Below are 12787 nucleotides of genomic sequence, written 5' to 3'. Positions count from 1 at the left end.
TCATTAGGATTAGGCGACTGCTAAGGTCCCTTCTAGTGTTAAGATTTAATAAATGTTTAATAAATGAATGAATGATTTCATTAATGAGATTGCCAGGTTATAAATGCATGAATTTGAAATATAACAGATACCAAGGCGAGTGACAATAAAAATGAAATATTTACCTAGCACTTGGCAGATTTTTTTTCATTTAAAACTTTCCCCACAGTATTATCTTGATTTCCAACTATGAACATGAACTGCGTAGGACATGAACACCACCTAGGAAATATATATGGCAGAAGCCAATATCAAATGTTATATTTACTATTCCCAATAGATTTAAACTAAGTTAAGATTTTATAAAACTTGATTGGGGAAAAACTAAATGAGTAGGAGGATATTTTAGAGGAATATTTTGGGAAAATTGAAAAACCTTAAGGTAGGCCTGGGTAAAAAGTGGTCAAGAATTCAATGTCTCAGTTTCCAATGATTTTTGTAAACTGCTGGGCTTTACAAATACAGATGCTGAAGTGCTGGTCTAAAATACAGTTTTTAGATGGCAGCACTACAAGGATTAGAGAGGCTCAGGGCCCCAGAACTCACCCCTGAACAAACAGGGCTGCTGGTCTCCAGCCCCTCCAATCCCACCACCTGCAGCAGCAGTGACTCAGCAAAGCTGCTGGGAAGCCTGTCACGGATGACTTACGACCCTGGCAGTTTTCAGCCAGCCACTTGAAGTGCGAGCTTCTGAGAGAAACTTGGAAACCACCCCCGAGTGGTAACTGGTTCCTGGTTCTGAGAGACAGAGTTAGCAATGCCGTGACTGTTCTGTGCAGTAGGCAGGCCAGCCTACTTAGCAGGCCTAGTGGGGAAGGAAGGGGACACAAACTGAATTCCTGCGGGTGTGAAAGATTGGTCAGAATTCTAAATGTTCTGTTTCGTTCATTTTCTATCCTTATCTACTCAACTTCCCAAATCAAATATAAGCCTGGGGAGAATAATTATAGACTATATAGATTTAATGGCCCTGATATAGAAAAGGCTCTTAAAAATTAATCACCACGAAAACACACGTCCACACAAAACCTTGTACACAAATGTTCATTGCAACATTATTCAAAATAATCAAAAACTGGAAACAACCCAAATGCCCAAGAACTGATGAATGGATAAACAAAATGTGGAATGTCCATACAATAGAATATCATTCGATGATAAAAAAGAAGTATGGATACATGCCACTACATGAATGAACCTTGAAAATATTATGCTAAGTAAAAGAAGCCATTCAGAAAAGACCAAGTTGTATGATTCTATTTATATAAAATGCCCCAAATAGTTAAATCCATACAGACAGAAAGTAGATTAGTGGTTGCCTAATGCGGGGGTTGGGGTGGGGTGGGGGGTTAGAGATAAACAGAGAGTGACTGTTAATGAGTACGGGGTTTCTTCTGGGGAAAATGAAACTGTTCTGAAATGAGAACCTGGTGATGGTTGCACAACTTTGAGAATATACTAAAAGCCACTGAACTGTACACTTTAAAAGAGTGAATTGTGGCCAGTTAGCTCAGGTGGTTAGAGCATGGTGCAGACAACACCATGGTTCGGGCCGGTACCAACCAGCAATCAATCAATCAATCAATTAATCAATAAACAAATAAGGATGAACTGTATAACATGTGAATTACATCTCAATTAAGCTATTACAAAAAAATGAATCAACAAGAAAAAGATTAATCTCCCTATAGAGAAATGAATTAAGAAATAAACAGGGGCTGGCCCGTGGCTCACTCGGGAGAGTGCGGTGCTGATAACACCAAGGCCCCGGGTTCGGATCCCACATAGGGATGGCCGGTTCGCTCACTGGCTGAGCGTGGTGATGACAACACCAAGTCAAGGGTTAAGATCCCCTTACCGGTCATCTTTAAAAAAAAAAAAATAAAGAAATAAACAGGAAAGAAGAAATATAAGTGGTCAATATACACTGCTCAGAAAAAAACATTGTTCAACCTCACTAACAATCAAAGAAATATGAATAAGCACAAGATACCACTTCCAGGATCAGACTGGCAAAGATTTAAAAGACAGACAGCTTCCACTGTAGGCAGGAAATGTTCCTAGTGAGCAGGAATATAAAATGATACTCGGTCTGGATGGCAGCCTGCCAATACTGATGCAAATTTTAAATGCATTCACTGGTTGGGTAAAAATTAACGCTTGGATGTGAGCGCCCATAGTGCGGATGCTCTCATTTCCCAACTTGATGGGGTGGCTCAGCCAGTTGTAAAGAAACCATGAGTTCTGGTAAAGGACTCTGGGTGGGACTGGATGACTGTGCTCAGAGAAAACAGCCGCGCTAATAATAAGCTCTCCCATGCTAAGCGCTCAAGCGGAGGTTACTGGCAAGAGAAATCCGTAGGCTCGTTGTTTCCCAAAGACAGTGGCATGTAGAGAGAATACCACCAACAGGGCACGAAGGGAATAACTGGAATAGCTGCTGTGGCAACCTACCTGCAAAGTGTTTCATACATATACGCCACCTCATCAGAACCCACAATAATCCTATGAGGAGGGTGTTAATACAGTCATCCCCACTGTGCAGATGAGCGAATCATGGAGAGGTTGTCACCTGGGTCTCAGTGTCATGCCCAGATTCAAGGCCAAGTCCAATCTACTCCAAAAAAACTGTGCTCTTTCCACTGTAAACAAGGACAAAACTTCCACAACAGACATAGAATACCAGGCTTGACAGATCTTAGTCTGCCCCCAAAGGGCAAATTCTCTGTCATTAATAGGCACTTACCAACCCTTTTTCCTCATACTAATGAGTGTTACAAAACATATTATAAAATCCAGAAGTTAACATTACTAAGTCATAGTTCTAATATTCAGAGTTTGTTGCTGCCAGATGAAATACAAAATTAAAACTAGGAAACATCCCAATTTCTGAAGGCAAGGCACCCTGGGAACCCAGGCTAACTCTCTCACTGCAAACAGTTACAAATGCTGAAGAAGGGCCGGCCCGTGGCTCACTCGGGAGAGTGTGGTGCTGATAACACCGAGGCCCCGGGTTCGGATCCCATATATGGATGGCCGGTTGGCTCACTGGCTGAGCGTGGTGCCGACAACACCAAGTCGAGGGTTAAGATCCCCTTACCGGTCATCTTTTTAAAAAAAAAAAATGCTGAAGAAAATTATAAGACATCTTTTAAAATGCATCAAAGAACTGACAGGGTCAGTAAGCAATACTGAGAGGTCAAAACAAACCTAAACAAGGGCTGGAATGCAGAAGACAAGTGCAGCTTCAAGGCTGGGAATTAAGGGCATTTGCAGAACCGAGCAAGCTTGAGCTCCCTGCCCTGCCAGGAAGGAGGTCTCACAGGACCTCAGAAGACTGCACAGAAAACTGCCTATATCAAATCCTGGTGCTGAATGGAGGAGAGAAAAATCTTCCCTGAAAATGGGTAACCTCTAGCTAGTCCCCAAATGGATTGCAGCATAAATTCACACATTATAGGGCCTGCCCGTGGCTCACTCAGGAGAGCGTGGTGCTGATAACACCAAGGCCCTGGGTTCGGATCCCATATAGGGATGGCCAGTTCGCTCACTGGCTGAGCATGGTGCTGACAGCACCAAGTCAAGGGTTAAGATCCCCTTACCGGTCATCTTTAAAAAAAAAAAAAAAAAAAATTCACACATTATAAAAGATATACTTAGGGCGGATGAAAAGTGATCCCAGAAGAAAAGGATTAAATGCAAGAAGGAATGAGGAACAATGAAAGAAGTAATAAGCAAGTAAATCTAAACACACACTGAACTAATGATGTCTTGTAAAATTTAAAAAAGAACTAAAGCACACACCTGTAGAATAAAAGTGGAGGAAGGAGAGATAGGAATTAAAGTGTTCTGTGGTCCTTAACTGTTTTTGAGAGTAGGATGTAAAGACAATGATTAAATTTAGACTTTGATATATAAATGGAAAGATATACCATGTTCATGAATCAGAAGACTCAATATCATAAAAATGTCAACTGTATCCAAACTGATATATAATAAATTCAAAGCAATTCTAAGAAAACATCCCAACAATTTTTATGGCATTTGACAAGCATGATCTATTTGTTTGTTTATTTGTTTTTGGCAGCTGGCTGGTATGGGGATCTGAACCTTTGACCTTGGTGTTTGTTGTTTTTTTTTTTTCCTGTCCGGCAATGGATTGCAACCCTCAGTGTCGCGCCCGTACCGGACTGGGACCGGCAACGGGACCGCAACCCTCGGTGTTGCACCCGCACCTCACTCAGCCAGTGAGCAGGAACCGGTCTGTATGTGGGATCCGAACCCTTGGCGGGAGCGCCGACTATAGCAGTGCGCCACCGGGCCGGCCCCGACCTTGGTGTTTTAACACCACACATTAGCCAAATGAGCTAATTGAGGGATGGCCCGTGGCTCACTCGGGAGAGTGTGGTGCTGATAACACCAAGGCCACGGGTTCGGATCCTATATAGGGATGGCCGGTTTGCTCACTGGCTGAGCGTGGTGCAGCCAAATGAGCTAATTGGCCAGCTGACAAACATGATCGAAAATGAAGATAGAAGAGCAAACGGCCAGGGCCTTACGAGATACTAATAGTTTTTATAAAATTATAGTAATAAGTCAGTGTGGTATTGACACAGAGATAGAGAACTGACAGTAAAGAGCCCAGAAACAGACCCACACATTTGTAGACATGGGATATATGATAATGCTTAATGGTGACATTACAGATCCATATGAAAAGGATATAGTTTTTCCTGATCAATGATACTGGGACAATTTGGTACACTTACAAAAAATGAAAAAGAGGGCTGGCTGGTTATCTCAGTTGGTTAGAGCCTGGTGCTGGGGACACCTAGGTCCAGGGTTTGATCCCTGTACTGGCCAGCCTAAAAAAAAAAAAAAGTAAAAAAAATCAGCTCCTATCTCACACCATACACAAAAATAACTATAAATGCATTGAGGACCTTAAGATAAAAGGCAAAACATTAAAATGTTTTGAAGACAATATATATAAAGAAATATCTTTATAAACTTGAAGTAGGAAGTAAGTTCTTAAAAAGAAAAAAAAAGTGCTAACCGTAATTGAAAAAACAATTGATAAATTACACTAAAATTAAGAATTTCGGGCCGGCCCGTGGCTCACTCGGGAGAGTGCGGTGCTGATAACACCAAGGCTACGGGTTCAGATCCTATATAGGGATGATCGGTTGGCTCACTGGCTGAGCGTGGTGCTGACAACACCAAGTCAAGAGTTAAGATCCCCTTACCGGTCATCTTTAAAAAAAAAAAAAAAATCGATGTGTCATAATTGACGTTTATATTTTTTCATCCATTTGTCTTTTGACTAAGGCATCCCTTGGATGTTCTAAAGACTTTGCTGCTACGCCAAAGGTTTCTTGTTCCTTAGGCAGACATGTTATTATCTCCTTATTACTTTCAGGGAGCATGCATGTTTGATGCTTTTGCTTTAAGTTACTTGAACAGGAGTAGGTTTTCTGAGTCTTAAGGGATTGCCAGCAATTTAAGAACTTGATTGGTTCATCCAAAAGAACACAGAAAACACCTAGAGTGAAAAGACAAGCCACAAACTGGAAGTGGACAGTTACACCACATATAACTGACAAAGGATTAGTATCCAAAATATAAAACGAAGGGCTTGCCAATTAGCTCAGTTGGTTAGAATATGGTGTTATAACACCGAAGCTAAGGGTTCGGATCCCCATATGGGCCAGCCACCAAAAAAGAAAATTTTTAAAAAACCAGGAAAAACAACAAACAAAAAGTCTACCTATTTGTATAATAAAAAGACAACAACCCATAGAAAAATGAGCAAAAGATTTAAATGGGTGTTTCAGAAAAACTGAAACCTGAATTATTAGTAAGTTTAAGAAAAGATGCTCAACTCACTAATAATCACAGATGCAAATCAAAATCACATGAGATATCACCATGTTCCCATCAGATTAATAAAAATTCAAAGTCTGATAATACCACTACTGGGAGGATGTGAAGCAAACAGAATCGGTGGTTGAGGTGTAAATTGGGCAAACCACTTTGGAAACATTTTAGGATTATTTGGTCAAGCTGAAGATGCACATACCTGTGATTCAGTTCCATTCCAGGTATACCCTGGAGAGGCTGTCCACATTTGTCCCAGTAATATGCACAGCAGCACTGTGTGTCCCATCCCAGCAAAACACTGGAAACAACCCAAATGTCCACCAACAGTAGAAAGGATAAACAAATTCTCACACAATGGAGCATTACTCATCAGTGAAAATGAAATACAACTGTACACAACATGGATTAATCTCAAGAACATATAGCAACAAATTTGAGACACTGCAGAAAAAAATGATTTTATTTATACTAAGTTTTAAAAATGAGCAAAATTAAATAATACATTGTTTAGTAAAACAGACATATGTGGTAAAACTATAAAGAAAAGCAAGAAAATGATAAAAGCAAAATTCGGAGATGGCCTGGAGGGTGGGGAGGTGGGACAGAATCGGAGAGGGGCACACAGGGACTCCAAAGGTAATAATAACATGAATCAAAGAAATGAACTGGGTGCTGGGAGGGCTGGCTGGTTAGCTTACTTGGTAGAGCATGGTGCTGATAACACCAAGGTCAAGGGTTCAGATTCCCATACCAGCCAGCCTCCAGAAAATAATAATAATAATAATAAGGGCCGGCCTGTGGCTCACTCGGGAGAGTGTGGTGCTGATAACACCAAGGCCACGGGTTTGGATCCCATATAGGGATGGCCGGTTAGCTCACTGGGTGAGCGTGGTGCTGACACCAGGTCAAGGGTTAAGATCCCCTTACTGGTCATCTTTAAAAAAAAAATAAAATAAATAATAATAATAATAATAAACTAGGTGATGAGTACATAGGTGTTCCTTCTATCCTTATTCTTTACACTGAACATATCATTTTGTATCTACTCAATATTTAACAAAAACAATTTACCAAATGACTTTAAACAAAGTTTTGAAGAATTAAGTTGGGCAGCTGACTGAGTTACAGTAACCCAGGAAAGTCCCTGACAGGGACCCACTGGGCCCTAAGACTACTGAAATGAGAAGTCTGGGCTATGGCTTCCCACTAGGCAGGATGGGGAAATTAGAGTAGAGTCTTCCATTTGGGACAGGAAAATGACTGCTTAGATTAATAGTTCCGGTAAAGGAATTGGTACAGGTAAGGTGGGAGAACAGAACAGATTCTACCGCCAGACCTTTTAAGACCAGAAGCCCAGCATGTTTTTGATGTTACGATGAATCTACCATGCCTGCTTTCTGGCCTGCTCCCACTCAGCTGGAATTCCCACTTCTGAGCCCCTGTCCAAGCTGCTGTTTAGACATGAGTGAACAACTCTCAATTCTAACGATGCCCTTTATTTCCTTCCTTCCTTTTAAGCCGAAGCCCTAAAGAACCATTTCTCTCCAATGTATAACAAGCAGGTTTGAATCCAAGAGCCCAAGCCCTGGTTTTCTACACATATCTGTGCTGATTGCGTTATTGAGGTCAACCCTAATTTGCCCTGACACTCAACATACAGGCTTGCAACAAATGGTGAAATCACTTTGCGCCAAAAGCCTTACTCTTTGACATCTATTATTTCAATCATTTAAAAATTGTGGCTAGCGACCGGCCTGTGGCTTACTTAGGAGAGTGTGGTGCTGATAACAACAAGGCCACGGGTTTGGATCTTTATATAGGGAGGGCCGGTTAGCTCACTCGGGAGAGCGTGGTGCTGACAACACCAAATCAAGGGTTAAGATCCCCTTACTGTCATCTTTTAAAAAAAAAAGTTGTGGCTAGCAAAAGAAGCAGATTATGATCTCCAGGACAATATGTTTTGTACACAAAATGTATGTGGAGTTTGCTGTTTTCTCTAAGGTTGGGGTCCCTCCCTGTTGTGATGTCCAATACTCAACAATGTGTCACTCTGCCAGACACCACGTCTGTGTATCTCTCTGCCACCTACACAGGCACCATCCCTCAGGGAATTCCAGAACTGTAGAAAATGGGCCACCTGGGCCGGCCCGTGGTTCACTCGGGAGAGTGTGGTGCTGACAACACCAAGTCAAGGGTTAAGATCCCCTTATCAGTCATCTTTTAAAAAAAAGAAAAAAAAGAAAATGGGCCACCTGGCAAACTGTTAAAACTCTGAAGCTCCACCCACAGAGGCTGCCCTTTCAGTATCCTGAATGGGAATGCCCCGTTTAGGGCCAACCACCAGACAGGCCTATGCAACACACTCAAGCCATTTGACTCTCTTAAAAAACGGTCTTTCCTTACAGTGCAGCCTTATAACACCAAGGTCATGGGTTCGGATCCCGACACTGGCCAGCCCCTCTCCTCCCCCACCAAAAAAAAAAAAAGGTCTTCCCTATATATACATACATACATACGTACATACATATGTACAGAATGGCTCTGGAAGGGCACACACATACTATTAACACTTATCTGGGGAGGAGGAGAGGATTACTTACTTTCCACAGCACACCCTTAAGAACCTTCTGATTTTTCTATCCTGTGCATGTATTCTTACACCAAACACTGTTTTCTTCCTCAACTCTTCATATTTTCTTTCTTGCCCCTCTCAAGGGTCCTTTCTCATAAGTAACACATAATAACACTAATTATCGATTATGGAGTCAGGGACTCGACAAAGCATGTTACATATATTACCTCATTAATAATTCCACCCATAAACTTATGTGCCAGGTAACCCCTCATTTTATAGCTGAGGAAACTGAGGCTTAGAGAGGTCAAATACTTTGTCCAGAGGCATACAGCTAGTAAGTACAAGAACCAGATATAAGCCCAGGTGTCTGGCTTAGAAGTTCATGCTCTAACCACTACCCTATACCACAGTGGTTCTTAACGGAGGGCAATTTTGCCCCAGCAAACATCTGTCAGTGTCTGTAGACATTTTGGGCTGTCACAGCTGGACAGTGGGACTGTTACTACTAGCATCTACGGGTAGAGGCTAGGGATGCTACAGGCTAACTCCCGGCAACAAACACCTACCCAGCCCCAAATGTCAATAATGTCAGGGCTGAGAAACTCTGCTGTACTGGAAAAAGACAAAAAGACTGAGAAACCGTTTTCTGAAAGAAACTCGCATAGTTCAGGTCACAGTTCACAATGTCTACTTCCTGTATTACAGTTAAATACCCAATAAACCACCGGGTTCTCTTTCTCTTCAACCAACAGCACACCCAACCCCTTATCACATTGGAGTTCTTTCCAGCCCCAACTGCCAGTTCCTCTTCAGCCAATCAAAGCTGATCCTCTGCCCATCCCACAACATTTACTGAGCACCAGCTATGTGCCAGGAAATGAGCTACACAGTAGGAATACTAGGATGAATAAAACCCTGTCCCTGAGTCTAAGATGCTAGTAGTCTAACAGGGAGACAGACAAGGAAACCTACGATTATAATTGAGGTGAGAATGCATTAGCAGAGATTAGCACAGGATGCTAAGAAGTCACAGAGGAGGGGCTCTATACTGAGCTGGGGTGTGGGGCTGGGTAGTGCTCAGAAAAGGCTTCCCAGAAGCATGTGAACTTGAAAGAATAAAACAAGCAGAGAGAATCCTGATTATAATTGAGGTGAGAACGCATTAGCAGAGATTAGCACAGGATGCTAAGAAGTCACAGAGGAGGGGCTCTATACTGAGCTGGGGTGTGGGGCTGGGTAGGGCTCAGAAAAGGCTTCCCAGAAGCATGTGAACTTGAAAGAATAAAACAAGCAGAGAGAATCCTCTTGTTCCAAAAAGACCCCTTACCAGAACTCTCAGGGTATGGTCTCTGAGAATCTAGAGATTGATGACTTTAATTAATTGGGGAAACTCCTGAAGAAAGCAGGGAAAGCACAGAGCAGCACTAGACCCTCCTGGATAATCCTCGCCTCAGAAATGATGGCAACATGGTTTCCCCTTAGGTTCAGGCTTTCTTTAACTGAAATCCTAACTGGCCTCCCTGGCTTTGAACCACCCTGCACCTTGCTGTAGGAGGTGGCTAACATTTAATAAGTGCCTGTTACATAGCAGACCTTGTGAATTATCCACCGAAACTCACGTAATTCTCAAAACAATTCTGTGAGGTAGATGTTGTTATCCTTATTTCACAGATGAGGAAACTGAGGCTCAGCGATGAAGTAGTTCAGGACACAGAACCACTAAACAGGGGAGCAAGGATGCACACATGACACCAGAGTCCTCACTGCCTCTGTCTATCTAAGGGAAACCTTACAGTTATCAATCCAAAATGCATCGTCACTCTAAATCTTTGCCACCACAGTAAAGCCTTCCAATGCCAGTCGATCCTCCTTCTATGTGCCCACTAATTATTGGCCAGACCTCTGTGGTATTTCTTGCATTGCTTTGTAATTGTCACATGGCCAGAAATGCCTTGCCCAGGGGTCTAGTCTTCCTTGTGCCCACATCACTAGCACCCAACACAGTGTCCAAAGTGCACTGGGCACAGGGAACACTGAAATCCTGAATGAGCCTGGATTCTCTGGGCTCAAACACCATAAACCTACCCAAAGCCACAGCAGCCTGCCTTGGGGAGACAGAGGTCGGGGAGCATGTCCAGCCCTCTTTCACCAGTTCAGTGGACTTCCCCTCAGGCTGGGACCAAGCCCCCAAGTCAGTAATCCAGTTACTCTGGGGACAGAGCAGGGTCTCTCAGCCAGCTTCTCCTCCAGCTCTGAAACAGTCATGACTTACTCTTTGACTGTACACCAGATGTAGTAGCTGACTTATGTTTGGGGACCACATTGTACAAAAATATGTCTTTTTAAACATCAGAACCTTAAAAGGAATAAGCATGCGTTTCCTGCTCATCTTTCCCTTTTTGCCAGACAGAGTTCATACATGATGGCAGGAGCTGGAGAAGCTGGCTTGAACCATGATGCGAAAGCCTAGGTCTGAACAAGGTGAGCCACATGACCCAAGGAACCCTGTCCCCAGATAACCTCACAGAACAGAGCAAGCTGCTCTACCAGATCTGGACTGTTAAGGAGCGAGGAATAAACTTCTATTTTGTTTCAGCCACTGTATTTTGGGATCAATTTGTTGGAGCATTTTAGATTACACCTAATTAAAAAAAGGTGTCAGCACTGCCCAGTAATTAAGCCACTCTGGTCTTTGTTGGTAAAACAACAATGATAATATCAACAATTTCTCAACCAAACTGTAACGAAGATTTTGTCATTACTGTATAATTTTAAAGAAAAAGCTATCTTGACAGGGTGATTTGAATCACATTGAGCCTACAGAAGTAGGACAAACAAATTGACCTCCTGGTTTGTTTCATCCTTGAGTATTACAGACATACCTCAGATTTCCAAATAGCCCAGGCTGCTCTTTTCTGACAGTCTGTTTGCATAAAGTCCAGCTTGGCTCCTCTCCTCCAGCTCATTACCTGAATCAAAGACACCCAAGTGGAAAATCTGATGAGAACCTGAAGGATATTTGCTCCCTAAGAGCTGCCCTTTTATTCACCCATCAAACACAAGCAAATATGAGTGCTCAACATGCAGCCTGGCACAAAGTAAGTGCTCAATAAATGTTAGATTGGATCATTTTTGACTTGCTACATGCCAGATAATGTGCTGGACCGGGGACACAAATATGCATAAACTCAGTTCCAGTCACTACACTCAGGAATTCCGGCTTAATGAAAGATGTAACACAATGTTGACAAGCAAAAATGAGGCTGTGCCCAAGTATTACCGAGCATCAGCATTCCTCTGGGATGTCCTGGACACTTTGCTTCTCATTTTATACCTTCAGTCTAAGTGAGTACATCCCCTCCCATGATTTTCGTGACCTTTGATGGATAACAACTACTGGACAGCTCCACTTAAATGTTTTACAGGCATTAATTTCAACATGTTAAAAACTAAACTTCCCTTCCCTCCTTCAAACCTGCTCCCTGTCCCGTTCCCTATCACACTGAGTAGCATCAATATCTGCCAACCAAAACCTGAGGTCAATCCTGACTCCTGCCTGCCACTAACACCCTCATCAAGGAATACATTCTTCACGTGGCCAGAGTGATCTTTCTAGTCCACAAATCTTTTTTTTTTTTTTGGTGGCTGACCGGTACAGGGATTCAAACCCTTGACCTTGGTGTTATAAAACCAGGCTCTAACCAACTAAGCTAACCAGCCAGCCCCGCAAATCTAATTCTTAAATGCTTTCCCATTAACCTAAAATTTAAAGTCCTTAACTAGCTCTGCAGGGTCCCCTAAGACCCGACCACAGCCTGCCTCCTTAGCCTTACCTCATCTCTCTCTCTAGACAGAGAGACTTGAGGTTTCTCACAGAGTACACCTTCAACTGAGAATACTCCCCTTCTCCTGCCTGGTTCCCCCAAGCATCCTGTAGGTCTCAGCTTTTTGGGGGACAGAAGCCTCCTTGGATTCACCTAGACTGAGCCAAGTGCCTACTCTGTGCTCCCAGAGCCAGGAGGGCTATTCCTCCATCACAGCAGTATCAGAATTGCTTATTTATCGGTATGTCTCCCACATGAGTCTCTGAGCGCTGGGTGGTGGTGATGATACCAGGAATACCACAGCAAACACAGCATTTACTTTGTGCCAGTTAAGTGTTCCAAGCGTTTCATACCTATTACCTCGTTTAACCTTTCTAACCATCTTAGAGGCAGATTTCATTATCATCTCTGCTTTAAGGAAGAGGAAGCCGAGGCAAAGAGAACCTGACGTGCCTAAGGACACAGCATG

General features: G+C 42.7%; 1 protein-coding gene and 1 non-coding gene across 7 annotated transcripts in view; one reads left to right on the top strand and one right to left on the bottom strand.

The window, feature by feature from the left end:
• LOC103604259 (zinc finger and BTB domain-containing protein 17) overlaps window positions 1-11459 on the bottom strand; it is a 32564-nt gene extending 21105 nt beyond the window's left edge. For 5 of the 6 annotated variants that reach the window (XM_008588820.1, XM_008588823.1, XM_008588824.1 and 2 more), the window contains exon 1: window positions 11377-11459. The gene's annotated coding sequence lies outside the window, so the exon portion shown is untranslated. The remainder of the gene's footprint in view (window positions 1-11376) is intronic. The other variant, XM_008588821.1, reaches the window with a different exon arrangement.
• TRNAI-GAU lies at window positions 6603-6676 on the top strand. The gene has a single exon. It is a non-coding gene; the product is annotated as a tRNA-Ile (tRNA).
• Window positions 11460-12787: the final 1328 nt, after the last annotated feature.

This window comes from Galeopterus variegatus, unplaced genomic scaffold (genome assembly GCF_000696425.1).
Source record: "Galeopterus variegatus unplaced genomic scaffold, G_variegatus-3.0.2 Scaffold5054, whole genome shotgun sequence".
In the NCBI taxonomy this organism is placed as follows: domain Eukaryota; kingdom Metazoa; phylum Chordata; class Mammalia; order Dermoptera; family Cynocephalidae; genus Galeopterus; species Galeopterus variegatus.
Note: the sequence above shows the minus strand (reverse complement) of the source record. Positions and strands in the feature narration are given on the sequence as shown.